This window comes from Erinaceus europaeus, chromosome 9 (genome assembly GCF_950295315.1).
Source record: "Erinaceus europaeus chromosome 9, mEriEur2.1, whole genome shotgun sequence".
NCBI lineage: Eukaryota > Metazoa > Chordata > Mammalia > Eulipotyphla > Erinaceidae > Erinaceus > Erinaceus europaeus.
Genome location: NC_080170.1, coordinates 47,952,474 through 47,967,298, shown reverse-complemented (window position 1 = coordinate 47,967,298; position 14,825 = coordinate 47,952,474).

The following is a 14,825-nucleotide window of genomic DNA, read 5'->3' as shown; positions in this document are numbered from 1 at the left end:
AAGATGGGTCAATATTTGGGCTGCTTGGAATGTTCCTACTCATGACCACAGAATGTGAACTCAGATCTACAGGGATGCAGAGGTCACATAGGCTCCCAAGCTGAATATGGGCCCCAGACCAAATCAAATCAATGGGGTTTACAGTCAACAATATATATATATATATATATATGTGTATATATATATATATACACACACATATATACATATATATGTATATATATACATATATGTATATATATATGTATATATATATACCCCTTTCCCATATTAGGGACCTACTCTCTTCCCTGATCCAGCTTCCTGTCCCTTTTCCAGCCATGACATCATCTCCCCAGACAATAACTTGGATCAACCTGCATATCAAATTTTAGGCTCTGGCAAACAAACAAACAAACAAAACCCCTAATATACTAGTATAGCCACAGGCCCTTTGGAATATAACTAAAATAGGACTACTAGCTATCTACAAAATGGAGGACCCTCAGCCCAATTCTTCACCTGCACTATTTCAGCCTTTAGGTCCATGATTGGTCAACAATTTGTTTGGCTTTGTATATTAACTCTCTTTTCAGCCACCAGGTTCCAGACGCTAGCATGATGCCAACCTGATTTCCCTGGACAGATGATCCCACCAATGTGTCCTGGAGCTCTGCTTCCCCAGAGCCCCACCCTACTAGGGAAAGAGAGAGGCAGACTGGGAGTATGGATTGACCAGTCAATGCCCATGTTCAGTGGGGAAGCAATTACAGAAGCCAGACCTTCCACCTTCTGTATGCCACAATGACCTTGGGTCCATACTCCCAGAGGGATAGAGAATGGGAAAGCTGTCAGGGGAGGGGATGGGATACGGAGTTCTGGTGGTGGGAATTGTGTGGAGTTGTACCTCTCTTATCCTATGGCTTTGTTAATGTTTCCTTTTTATAAATAAAAACAAAGCTTTGGGGCTGTGGTCTCACTCTCTATCCCTGCCTCTCATGTCTCTATCTGGAAAAAAAAAAGTTAATTATAATTTGCCGAAACAGATGATAAATCACTTGAAAAAAATAAGTTGGGGTCTGGTGGTGGTGCATCCACTAGGGCATATATGTTACAGTGTGCATGGGCCTGGGTTCAAGCCCTGTCCCCACCTGCAGATGGGAAGCTTCATGAGTTGTGGAGCAGTGCTGCAGGTATCTCTACTTTTCTATGGCTATCTCCATCTTTCCTCTCATTTCTCTCTGTCTGTAATGTAACAAGCTCAGAAAGAGTTCTGGGAGGCAGCAGTTGTCTTTCAAGTGCATCAGCTCCTGCTGTGTCTACAAAGAAAGTACATACCTAATTTTTAAAAATATTTTTATTTTATTTTATTTATTATTGGGTAGAGACAGAGAGAAATTGAGAAGGGAGGGGTAGGGAGAGAGGGAGAGAAACTGAGAGACACCTACAACCCTGGTTCACCACTTGTGAAGCTTTTCCCCTGCAGGTGGGGACCAGGGGGTTGAACCTGGGTCCTTTAACATAAGGTAGTATGTGTGCTTAACCAGGTGCGCCACAACCTGGTCCCTCATACCTAATTTTAATACAGAATAACTTTTAAGTCAATGAATGATCAATTGACTCTATTCACTTTTCTTCTCTAACTCTCATTACCTAGTGAAACATCCAAATCAAATTCATACATCTTCCTTCTCTTTCACAAGATAGAAAGTGTCACAAAGGTTCTGAATTAGTCTTACTTTGCCCAGCACCAAAATGTGATCCATCATTAGCCAAAATTATCAATGCTATTTCTGTAAAATTGTCTTCAAGCCCATTATGTGATAAGAAATCTCATTTTTATTCCTACCTATACAACAAGGCATCCTACCCCCACTTTTGTCTTTTTCCTCTCTTTCTTCAGTAGTCTTCCCTTCCTGTCTCTACTCTCTCATAACCCCTTACTTTATTCCTTCTACACAGCAAAAGTAAAAAAGTAATGTAAGCAGTCAACTTTCTTTGAGGGCAGAGAAGTCAGTCCAAGACTGACTTATATAATCACGGAAGAGAAATTCTTAAATGTGTGGCAACAACTTCAACAGTCTCATCATTTCAACTTTCTTCATATTGTTTGGTTCCTTTCCCTTAAGAACAAGGACTGATCGCTTCTTATTTTTTATTTTTTAAATTTGTAAAATTATCTTTATTTTTAAAAGATAGAGACAGCCAGAAAATTGAGAGGAATGGGGAGATAGGAAGAGAGACAGAGAGACACCTGCAGCCCTGCTTCAGCACTCATGAAGCTTTCCCTTTGCAGGTTGGGGTTAGGGGCTTGAACCCAGGACCCTGTACACTGTAACATGTGCACTTAACTAGGTGTGCCACCACCCAGCCCCGTTATTTTTTATTTATTTTTTTTAAAATTTTTTATTTAAGAAAGGATTAATGAACAAAAACATAAGGTAGGAGGGGTACAACTCCACACAATTCCCACCACCCAATCTCCATAACCCACCCCCTCCCATGATAGCTTTCCCATTCTCTAGCCCTCTGGGAGCATGGACCCAGGGTCGTTGAGGGTTGCAGAAGGTAGAAGGTCTGGCTTCCGTAATTGCTTCCCCGCTGAACATGGGCGTTGACTGGTTGGTCCATACTCCCAATCTGCCTCTCTCTTTCCCTAGTAAGGTGTGTCTCTGGGGAAGCTGAGCTCCAGGACACATTGGTGGGGTCTTCAATCCAGGGAAGACTGGCCAGCATCCTGGTGGCATCTGGAACCTGGTGATTGAAAAGAGAGTTAACATACGAAGCCAAACAATTTGTTGAGCAATCATGGATCCCAAGCTTGGAATAGTGGAGAGGAAGTGTTAGAGAGGTACTCACTGCAAACTCTAGTGTACTTCTGCTTTCAGGTATATATTTTGCAGTAGTTTATGGGTACGTGTGCACATAAGCTCTCTCTCACAGAAACTGGTGTATATCTAGGTTATGGGACATTGTTAGAAAGTGAACTACCTGAGATGAAATTAGAGTGTACTATAAAAGGAAAGGTCTCACCCGAGTAATGAAGCTGAATGGTTGTCATTCCACACGTGAAGTCTCTGGACACAGTCTGAGGTGAAACATGTTGAGGTGGCAATCGTTGCGCTGGTTAGGTTGTGATCAGCGGATGCAATATTATTTGGTTTGGATTGGGAGATGCATATGGGAAAGTGGGCCCTATCCAAGGGTTCCAGGACTGGGGGAAGTAGGGGCTCTATAGTGGAGATATGAGGTTCCTGCTGTCTTAGGGTTCAAAAAGACAATCGATAGTTAATGTTATCATCACATTATTTGTTAATTGGGTTAACTTTGAAAAGTCCTTTTGTTATGGTTTGCTGTACAGTATCCAGTATCTTGTATATAGCTGTGCTATTGGATGCTTCTAATCTACTTGGTCTAGGCTTTTGAGAGAGTCCACATATCAAATACACAGCCTATATATTTAAAAGATTCAGTTTGTGTTTTGAGAAACTTTGAGATATACAATTGATTTTCCCCCTCTCATATTAATTAACTACTGATTTATATGACTACATTTTGCTAGGAGTGTACATAAACACCATTCCCACCACCAAAGGACTGTGACCCATCCCTCCCGCCCACTCCCACCCCCCACTGGCCCAGGAAGCTGCATGTCTATCCCTCACCACTGGGTTTTTACTTTGGTGCCCTACTTACAATTTGATCAGGTCCTGCTTTTAGTTTCCCTTTCAGATCTTCTTAGTCAACTTCTGTTGATGAGTGGGATCATCCCATACTCATCTTTATCTTTCTGACTTAGTTCACTTAACATAATTCCTTCTAGCTCTGTCCAAGATGGGTCAGAGAAGGTGGGTTCATTGTTCTTGATAGCTGCATAGTATTTTTTATTTTTAAATTATTTTTTCTAATTTTTTATTAGATAGGACAGAGAAATTGAGAGAGGACTGGAAGAAAGAGAGAAAGAGAGAAAGATAGACACCTGCAGCCCTGCTTCACCATTTATGAGGCAGACCCCCTACAGGTGGGTAGTGGGGACTTGAATCTGGGTTCTTGCACTTGGTAATATGTGTACTTAACCTGCTGTGCCACTGCCCAGACCCCTGACTGCTTCTTAAAAAAAAAAACAAACTCCTAAACTTAACCACTGTTCCTATATCATCCCAAGCCCAACACTTCTCATCACCTTCCTATTGTTCAAGAATAGTCTCTCATAAGAGAAACAACAAGGGAATTGGGCGGTAATGCAGCGGGTTAAGCACAGGTGGTGCAAAGTGCAGTAAGGATTCGGGCTCCCCCCCTGCAGGGGAGTCGCTTCACAGGTGGTGAAGCAGGTCTGCAGCTGTCTATCTTTCTCTCCCCTTCTCTGTCTTCCCTTCCTCTCTCCATTTCTCTCTGTCTTATCCAACAACAATGACATCAATAACTACAACAATAAAAAAACAAGGGCAACAAAAGAGAATAATTAACTATTAAAGAACAGTCATTATAAATTTTAAAAAAAGAAAATAGAAACAACACAACTGAGGACTGAGAACCAATAAAAAAAATGTAAATATATTTTCTACCTCTCCACCCTGAAAAAATTAACTTTTAGGTAAGGAAGTGAGAGTGACAAGAAGGAAATAGCAGTGAAATGCACACAAGCATGCACACACAGAGAGTAACTGGCAACATTTTGGTGGAAAAAAAACTTACCGGTAAAATGAAATCCACATTAGTAATAAAATGGCAATGCTAGCACTTATTATTGGAGGAGGAGACTAGTTTTGCCTCGATTCCAGTAAAATCTCAATTTCTTACCCCTATAGATTTATTAGCACAAAATGGAGCACAGCCAGGCAATAAAACTTTACTGCTAGAAAGGAAAAAAAAAAAAAGCTGGTTCTATAATAAAGCTGCTCAACTTTGTTTCTTCAGTGCTTGAGGCACTGTTTCCAGAAGCTTTTTGAGTCTAGCATTATGTGCACATACAGAATATCAAAATAAAACTGTAAGTGAGAAATTTAATAAGGTTAATTTTTTTTAAAGAAAACTAGGTTTTGTGTTATTCCTCACAGTCCAAGATTTATTCCAGTGGGATTTAAAAAAAAAAAATGCTCACATTTACTATGTGGTTTAAGATAAGTTAGTCATTAGTTCTGAGTTCTACTCTATTTCAGCACTGTGAAAAATCAAACAAAACCCAATCAAGATTGAGACGGAATTTATCCAGTACTTCAAGACTCCAAAATTTCATCACCTCTTGCAAACACACTAAGTTGGGTGTCACTTTCCTGCTCTCTTACCTTATTTCTGTCTTTTCAGTAGAAATCTGGTCTCATTGTCAGCACTTTTAGGGAAATGATGGAATCACACCTGAAAAACCAACATAAAGATCATTTTAAAAGGATTTTCAAATAAATGAGGAACAGGAGAAAGAAAGAGAATAGGGTCTTTGTAATTAAAGCCTACATTTTATTAACTTTCCTTTTTAAAATTTTATTTATAAGATGGAAATTCTGACAAGACCATAGGATAAGAAGGGCACAATTCCACACAATTCCCATCACCAGAACTCCATATCCCATCCCTCCCTTGATAGCTCCTGTTCTTTATTAACTTTCTTATTGTTGCCATCTCATACAGGGTATTTCCAATGAACAAATGAATGAATAAATGAATTCCATTCAAACAAATTCTGAAAACCACAGGCAGCCAAATACAGCATCTATCTTCTCCTGAAACGAGAACTATGTAGATGAATTGTGATCTCTTAGAAATACAGTGCCTTGGGAAAAAAAAAAAAGAAATACAGTGCCTATGAACAACTATATGCCACCAAACTAGAGAACCCGGAAGAAATGGTTGAGTTCTTAGATAGCTACAAACTTCCAAAATTAAATAAAGAGGAACTACAAAATATGAACAGGCCAGTCACAGCCAAAGTATTTGAAATTGTTACCAAAAACCTTCCCAAGAATAAAAATTCTGGACCAGATGGTTTTACAAATGAATTCTACAAAACCTTCAAGGAAGAGCTAATACCTCTACTTTTTAAAAAATTATTTATAAGAAGGAAACATTGACAAAACCATAGGATAAGCAGGGTACAACTCCACACAATTCCCACCACCAGCTCTCCGTATCCCATCCCCTCCCTTGACAGTTTTCCTATTCTTTATCCGTCTGGGAGTATGAACCCAAGGTCATTATGGGGTGCAGAAGGTTTTGGAAAGCCTGGCTTCTGTAATTGCTTCCTCGATGAACATGGGCATTGACTGGTCGATCCGTACTCCCAGCCTGCCTCTCTCTTTCCCTAGTAGGGTGGGGCTTTGGGGAAACAGCTCCAGGACACATTGGTGGGGTCATCTATCTGTCCAGGGAAGTGTGGTTGGCATCATGTTAGCATCTGGAACCTGGTGGCTGAAAAGAGAGTTAATAAATAAAGCCAAACAAGTTGTTGACTAATCATGAACCTAAAGGCTGAAACAGTGCAGATGAAGAGTGGGGGTGGGGGGGGGGGTTCTCTGTTTTGTAGATAGCTAGTAGGCATATTTTAGTTATATTCCAAAAGGCCTATGGCTATACTACCTGTTTTTTTTTTTTTTCCCTTGAGCTGATATGCAGGTTGATCCAATTTATTGTCTGGGGAGATGATGTCATGGCTGGAAAAAGGATCAGAAAGCTGTATTAGGCAAGAGAGTAGCTCCCAAATATGGGAAAGGTGTATAAATATTGTTGACTGTGAACCCCATAGATTTGATCTTTTAAAACTCTTTCCAAAGACTGAAGACAGAGGAGTATTACTTTTCAGCCTCTATGAAGCCAACATCACCCTGATACCAAAAGCAGACCAAAAAAAAAAGCTACAGACCAATATCTCTGATGAACATAGATACTAAAATATTGAACAAAATTCTAGCCAACTGGATACAGCAGTATATCCAAACAATTGTTCATCATGACCAATCGGGGTTTATCCCAGGGATGCAAGGTTGGTTTAATATACATAAATTAATCAACATGATCCACCACATCAATAAATGCAAGACCACATGATTATATGATAATATCAATATGATTATATTGATTATATGATTATATCAATAGATGTAGAGAAAGCCTTTGACAAAATCCAACATCCCTTTATAATCAAAACGCTACAAAAATGGGAATAGATGGAAAACTCCTCAAGATAATGGAGTACAGGGGTCCAACAACAGATGAGTGGCTGAATAAGTTGTGGTATATATACACAACAGAATACTACTCAGCTACTGAAAATGGTGATTTCACCATTTTCAGCCCATCTTGGATAGAGCTTGAAAAAAATCCTATTAAGTGAAATAAGTTAGAAACAGAAAGATGAATATGGGATGATCTCACTCACAGGCAGAAGTTGAAAAACAAGACAAGAAAAGAAAACACTAAGCAGAACTTGGTCTGGACTGGAAGTATTGCACCAAAGTAAAAGCCTCTGGGGTGGGTGGGGTGGGAGAAAAGAGTTCAGGTCCTGGAATAGGATGGCAGAGGACCTAGTGAGAGTTGTATTGTTGTGTGGAAAACTGAGAAAAGTTAGGCGTGTAAAACTATTGTAATACTGGCTACTGTAAAACATTAATCCCAAAGTAAAATAAATAACTGGAGTTGGTGTATTGCACTAAAGTAAAAGACTGGGGGGTGTGTGTGTATGGGGGTAGAATACAGGTCCTGGAAAAGGATGACAGAGGACCTAGTGGGGGTGGGGGTTGTATTGTTATGTGGAAAACTGAGAAATGTTATGCATGTACAAAATACTGCATTTACTGTTGACTGTAAAACATTAAGCCTCCAATAAATAAATATTAAAAATTAATAAAGAAATACAGTGCCTGAATTCACAAGAAGAACAAATCCTGCCAGACTGAGCTTGGAAGATTCTTTTTTTTCACCCTATGTTGACCAATGTAGATAAAAAAAATCTAATCAGCATTCTAGTCAAATTTGTGAGTGCTACAAAACTGGTCAAGGCAATTAATATGCCAGATCACCAAATGGAGATTTTATTCTCTCTTAAAGGTCTGAAAACTGAACTGGCAAGGTATTTCTTTGAAATTTCAAAACTGTCAATTTTAACAGAGACTATGTAAATGACTATCTTCAGATTTATGAAAAAAATTTAAAAAGATGAGAGACTAGGCTCAGTTGTATAAAAATATGATATGATATGGCACAGCATGAAGAAAAAAACCCACAAAGGTGAAATACTATCTTTGCCCTCTAAGCTAACATTTTAGAAGAAATGCTGTGTATTCAGAGAGCATTGAGAAAAGTGTGACAAACATAACAGCTTTACAGCTCAATAGCTGAAGGTACAGGCCAGACCATTACTCCTCTATTCAGTAGCTAGGAGGCCCCAGTTGATTTTTCAATTCTATAAAACCTTCAAGGAAGAGTTAATACCTCTACTTTTAAAAGTCTTCCAGAAGATTGAGGATACAGGAATACTCCCTTTCAGCTTCTATGAAGCCAACATCACTCTGATACCAAAAGCAGACAGGAATACAACAACAACAACAACAAAAAGAAAACAACAGACCATTATCTCTGATGAACACAGATGCTAAAATATTGAACAAAATGATGAAGTGAACTTTCCCCTTGTTACCTTTACATCAACACATTATTTTCAAGGCTATTGTATGAGTAGCAGAGATAGGGCTAAGAAAGCAGGTCATGGGATACCTGGCACCCATTTGATAAAAAGTCACAGGAAAACCAAGGGAGATCACACAACTATTACTTCACCTAATAACCTGAGTTCCTTAGAAATGAATTCAGAATCTTGACAACTACCAGCTTCCCTTTCTTTGCATATGGCAATCTTTCTTAATGGTCTGAGAGATAGCGCTCATGTTACCACATGCTCATGTCTGCCTAGCTTCACACACATGAACTGCCATTTCATTCTAGCTTTTCTGCCAGCAGAGGAGAATAAACAAAGCTGGACTCTGATGAGTGGGATTTCTTGGGTACAGTTGTTTTGCACCTTGTTGACATTTGATGCTCATAAACACAGTAACCACTTGGCAACACTTGAAGCTAAACTTCTGCAGAAGTCATGAATGCTCTGAGCCAAGAGAATAATCATGGGTACATATAGCCATGGTTTAGAAGAAATAAAGGGGCAGGCACTTAAAATTTGAATTAGAGTCTTTATGGGGAATTCAGTCTAACAATTCATATTCCTATGGAAAAAAAATTTGAAGTATATTTTGGATCCAATTCAAAATAGATAAACATATACAAAACATAGATGAGGGGAATTATCCTCTTCACTGAAGGACTCTGTTTTTTTAAATTAGTGATTTAATGTTGATTTACAAAATTATAAGATAATAGGAGTATAATTCCATAATGTTCCCACCAACAGAGTTCTGTGTCCTCATCTCCTCTACTGGAAACTGCAGTAGTTCTCCTATGGTTGATATGGGTTCTTCTTTCTCTTCCTTCATTTTTCCCTCTTCTCAAAGTAAATGTTTAAAGTAGTATGGTAGGTAGGTACCAGGAGATGGCACACCCAGCTAAGCACACATAATACTAAAGCGCAAGGACCCAGGTTCAAGCCCCCAATCCCCACCTGCAGGGGGATGCTTGTGGCTGTGAAGCAGGTCTGCAGGTATCTACCTCTCTCTTCCCCTCTCTATCTCCCCTCCCCTCTCAATTTCTGTCTTATTGAAGATAAATAAAATAGGGGAAAAAATGGCTGCCAGGAGTGGTGGATTCGTAGTAGCAGCACTGAGCCCCAGCAACTGAAGGCAAAAGAGAGAAGTAGTATAGTAGTATTAAAAGGCAAAATTCATCCAAATACATTTATAGATCTAACTGGACTTGTTAAATGATCTAACTGGATTTATCAAGTGATTTCTGAATCATTTAATTTCACAAGTAGAAAGAAAGGCTCAACTAGGAATTTGTATAAAGTGAAACTTTTATATTTAGAAGGAGGATAGGAAAAGGTTATTAGTGAAAGGAAAGAAAGATTATTTTAAATAAGTTCACTTTCCCAAAGCAAGGAAATTTTACCATATAAACAACTTCCCAGATGCTAAAGTAGAAATTCCAGATTTATGGCTGGGTGTTGGCGCACCTGGTTGAGCACACATGGTACAACATGCAAGAACCTGAGTTCAAGTCCCCAGCCAGTCCCCACTTGCAGGGGGAAAGGTTTACAAGTGGTGAAGCAGGGACGCAGGTATCTTTCTGTCTCTCTCCCTCTCTATCACCCTTTTCACACTCAGTCTCTGGCTGTCTCTATCCAATAAATAAATAAATATAAGCAAAAGAAAAAGAAAGAGAAAGAGGAGAAGGAGGAGAGGAAATTCTAGATTTAAAATTCCACTTAGGAAAGGCCTGGGAGATGGCTCAGAGATAGATCCTTTTTTGGAAAAGAAAATTATACTTTTGAGAGACACAAACTGTAATCAGGTGCAGCCCAGCAAAAATCATTGCATTTGGGGCCTCCTGATTCCTAAGGAATTCCAGGTCAGCTTTTCAAGGTAGCTGCATTATGGGTCGTGGAAAAAGATTAGGAGGGTAGGGAGGGGTGGGCGTTGGTGGTGGCACACCTGGTTAAGTGCACATGTTACCATGTGCAAGGATTTGGATTCAAGCTCTGGGCCCCACCTGTAGGGGGTAAGCTTCACAAGCAGTGAAACAGTGCTGCAGGAGTGTCTCTCTCAATCTCTCTCTCTCTCTCCCTCCCTCCCTCCCTCCCTCCTCCCTCTCTCTCCCCAGTCCCTTCCCTCTCAATTTATCTTTGTCCTATAAAATTAAATAAATAATTTAAAAAAGATTATCAAGAGAAAACCCATTCTGTAGTCAGCTAAATCTGAATTATAAAATTCTAAAGACCCTCTCAGAAGTCTCATGTATTTTTAGAGTGTCTACTTTAATCCCTTTTTCAAAAAATATCTACAAGCTAGACCACAAAATCCAAAGGAATTTGCATGTTAAACATCTAACCACAAGGTGGAGATCTAAAGCAAAGATTAGTTCTCCTAGCAGGGCTGGTCTGATTTAGCATACAGAACTTGCCACTGAGGACAAGAGTGAGATTAACTTGCTACTTTACGCTAGAAGACAGTATTTATGTGTTTATGTTCTTTTACATGGACTCAAAATCCATAATGCAGCAAAATTTTCAGGGAGCTCTAAGCAGCACACACAAAAAGTTTCAATTTTTTTTTTTTAGCAATTTCCAGTTTTAGTTCTTTTTTTAAATTTAAAATTTTTTCCAATCAATTTTCCCCTCTCATATTAATTAAATAGTGATGTATATGACTACAAGTTAACAGGAGTGTACATAAACACCATTCCCACCACCAAAAACTGTGTCCTATCCACGTCTCCTACCCCCAACCCCCCAGGGATGCTGAGCATCCACCCTCACCCTCCATCCTGAGATTTTTACTTTGGTGCCCTACTTTGGTAAGATCACCCTTATTACCTCCCATTTCATAAACAGGGGGCTAAGGTGATTATTTTAGCCCAAATGCTTTTATGGCTGGTATTGAATAATTGATTCCCTTTAGCTCACCAGATAACAGTTTCAGATTAGTGCTTCTGAAGATTCTGAGGCACAAGTTTTTCTCTAGCCTTATTTTGTTGGTCTATTGTGCTACTAACTCGTCAAGAAGAAAATGCTCAGCTTTTAATTAATTAATGTTAATTTTTGGCATCCCCAGGTCCTCGCTCAGGCATAATTTTGCCACTACAGACTGACCGTTTCAGCTAGAGAGAGAGTCAGAGTCAAAGGAAGAAAGAACAAAAGAGAGAATGATATCACATCATTTTAGATGAGTAAGTTTTATCACTTCCCCCAGTTATACCTGCAGTGCATTTATTTGATGTGCAAATTACCCACTAGGTTTGTTCCCCGAAAGGTTCCATTATTATATATATATATATATATATATATATATATATATATATATATATATATATATATATATATATATTAATTTATTTATTCCCTTTTGTTGCCCTTGTTGTTTTATTGTTGTAGTTATTATTGTTGTTGTCGTTGTTGGATAGGACAGAGAGAAATGGAGAGAGGAGGGGAAGACAGAGAGGAGGAGAGAAAGATAGACACCTGCAGGCCTGCTTCACCGCCTGTGAAGCGACTCCCCTGCAGGTGGGGAGCCGGGGTTCGAACCGGGATCCTTATGCCGGTCCTTGTGCTTTGCGCCATCTGCGCTTAACCCGCTGCGCTACAGCCCGACTCCCAAGGTTCCATTATTTTTAAAGTTCTCTAAATTTTCCTATTGGTCTTACTGTAATTTGTTTTTCCCTGTAGGAACAAACAAAAAAAATTGAAAGAGAAAAATCTAAGCTAAATAGTAAATAGAAAACACATTGTGGTCTTTTCTGCTGTTTATTTTATTTATTTACTTGTTTATTTATTTTGCATCCAGGGTTATCACTGGGGGCTCGGTGCCTGCACTACAAATCCTCTGCTCCTGGAGGCCTTTTTTTTTTTTTTTTTTTTGGCCATTTTGTTACCCTTGTTGCTGCCGTTATGGTTATTACTGTTGTTGTTGGATAGGACAAAGAGAAATCAAGAAAGGAGGGGAAGACAGAGAGAGGAAGAGAAAGACAGACATCTGCAGACCTGCTTTACTGCTTGTGAAGTGACCCCCCTGCAGGTGAGGAGCTGGGGGCTCAAACCAGGATTATGCCGGTCCTTGTGCTTTTCACCATGTGCACTTAACCGCGGCGCCACTGTCTGGCCCCCTCTTTATTTTATTTTATTATCTTTATTAATTGGATAGAGACAGCCAGAAATTGAGAGGAAAAAGGAGATAGAGAGAGAGAGACACCTGCAACCCTGCTTCACAACTTGTGAAGCTCTCCCCCTGCAGGTGGGGACTGGAGGCTTAAAAGAGGGTCTTTGTGCACTGTAACATGTGTGCTCAACCAGTTGAATCACCACCCACCCCCTCTACTGTTTCTTCTACCCCAATATGCCTTAGCTTATTTAAAAAAAAAAAAATCACAGAACAGAAATTAATTAAATGAGCTAGTCTCAACTGTAGCTCCAACTTCTGGGAGGGTCATTTTTTCATGTTCTTTTATTTATTTATTTTTAATCATAATGAAAGAACCTATGTTGGAAATAAGTTTTTGTTGATGTTGTTGTCTTAGTTCACTCATGCTCTAAATCCTTCAGTCTTTGATGCACTAAAGGTTTTATCACCTACACACTAGAAAATTAAAACAGATGGCAACCACAAGCTCTGGGATTACTGCTTCCAACTTTGAGGTGGGAATTTCCCTTCATTCTTGGCTGCCCTTACTCTACCTCTGTCACCTGCCCTTGTTACAACTAGTAAAGCAGAATTCTGAGCTGTTTATTTAAATAAACATCAAAGTTTGAGATGCTGATCTGTACTTGAGAGACCTTTGATCCTGTGCACCTTAATTTGGAAATCTAATTGGAATTCTAACAAGAAACATTTGTCTCTTCCGCTACTTTCTGGTCTCCGTAAATCAGGAAATAGCAAGAGCTGGCTGGCTTCCTGGTGGTTTAGAACTTCCACCTCCTGTTCTGGACCGATTCAGAAGTGGAGAGACATGAAATAATACCCAAAAGGCACAATGACCTTTTGCAATCCGCCACCACAGCATCCAGCTTAAATTTGGTACAAATGTTGCCTGTTTACTTAGCTCAGCATCTGTGATACCATTTGAAACATAAAGAAGGTCTATAGGAGGCACCTGGCACTGGCTGGGTTGCTGGAGAACCTAAAGACAATGAAAAGCAGCCTCCACCCCCCCTACCACAGTCTCTGACTCAGTAAGTCTGGACAGGGTGACTCTACATTTCTAAAAAGTTGCCAGGGAAGGCTGATTTTGCAACTCTCAGAAACACATTTACAGGGTAATTTTTTTTCCATGTGATATGTGATCATCAGAAAAAATTCCCCACCCCTCTGGGTTCTTGTGAGGCTAGACTTACTCAAGTGAATGAGCAGGAGGAAATGATCAAATATATAACAACATACATATGGATAATTTACACGACTGTAAATTCAAAAGCTAGTGGGACAAACCAGGAGTTTATACCCAGCGATGATGAACCTGGGGTACTCAAAACAGATGGGTTTTCACATGATAAGGGGAGAATAACTTCATATGACAAAATTTGCCCCAAGTAAATGCTCAGCACAGTGTCTATTACTGCAGTTAACTTGAAAAATTTCAGATTTACACTCATTTGATCAATTAGAATTGACTGAGGAGTCATGAATAAAGCTATGTTTCCCTAGAGACTTATGATTTAAACACAACCTAAGGAAAAAGGTGGAAGAAGGTTGACATGACCTATTGTTAACTTTAAGGCCCATTCGACACTCCCTAGTGCCCACAGGAAGAAACAGTCCCTGACTACAAATGCCTCTGCACTATACACTGCATCAGCAGTGACAACTTGGGTCTTATTGGTCAATAGACTGTCCCAAGTGCCATTAAAAGCTGAGAAGACAGAACACTTGCCACTGTCTATCAATAGTTGGCCTTAGCCTTCTCTACTGCTGGGAGTAGTTTCTAAGACAAAATGAATTTCGCATAAAAAAGAAATCCAACTGTAGGAGGTATAATTTGCACCACATGGAGGAATAAAAAAATTTTTTTGCTCATAAAAACAGTTGAAATGGTATTCCTACCAGAAGCTATTAATAAAGAACTCACTAAAACTCAGCAACAACAACAACAACAACAAAAATGACCCCATCCAAAAACGGGGAGAGGAAATGAACAGAATGTTCACCAAAGAAGAGATCCAAAGGCTGACAGACATATAAAAAAGGCGTTTTTTTTTTTTAATT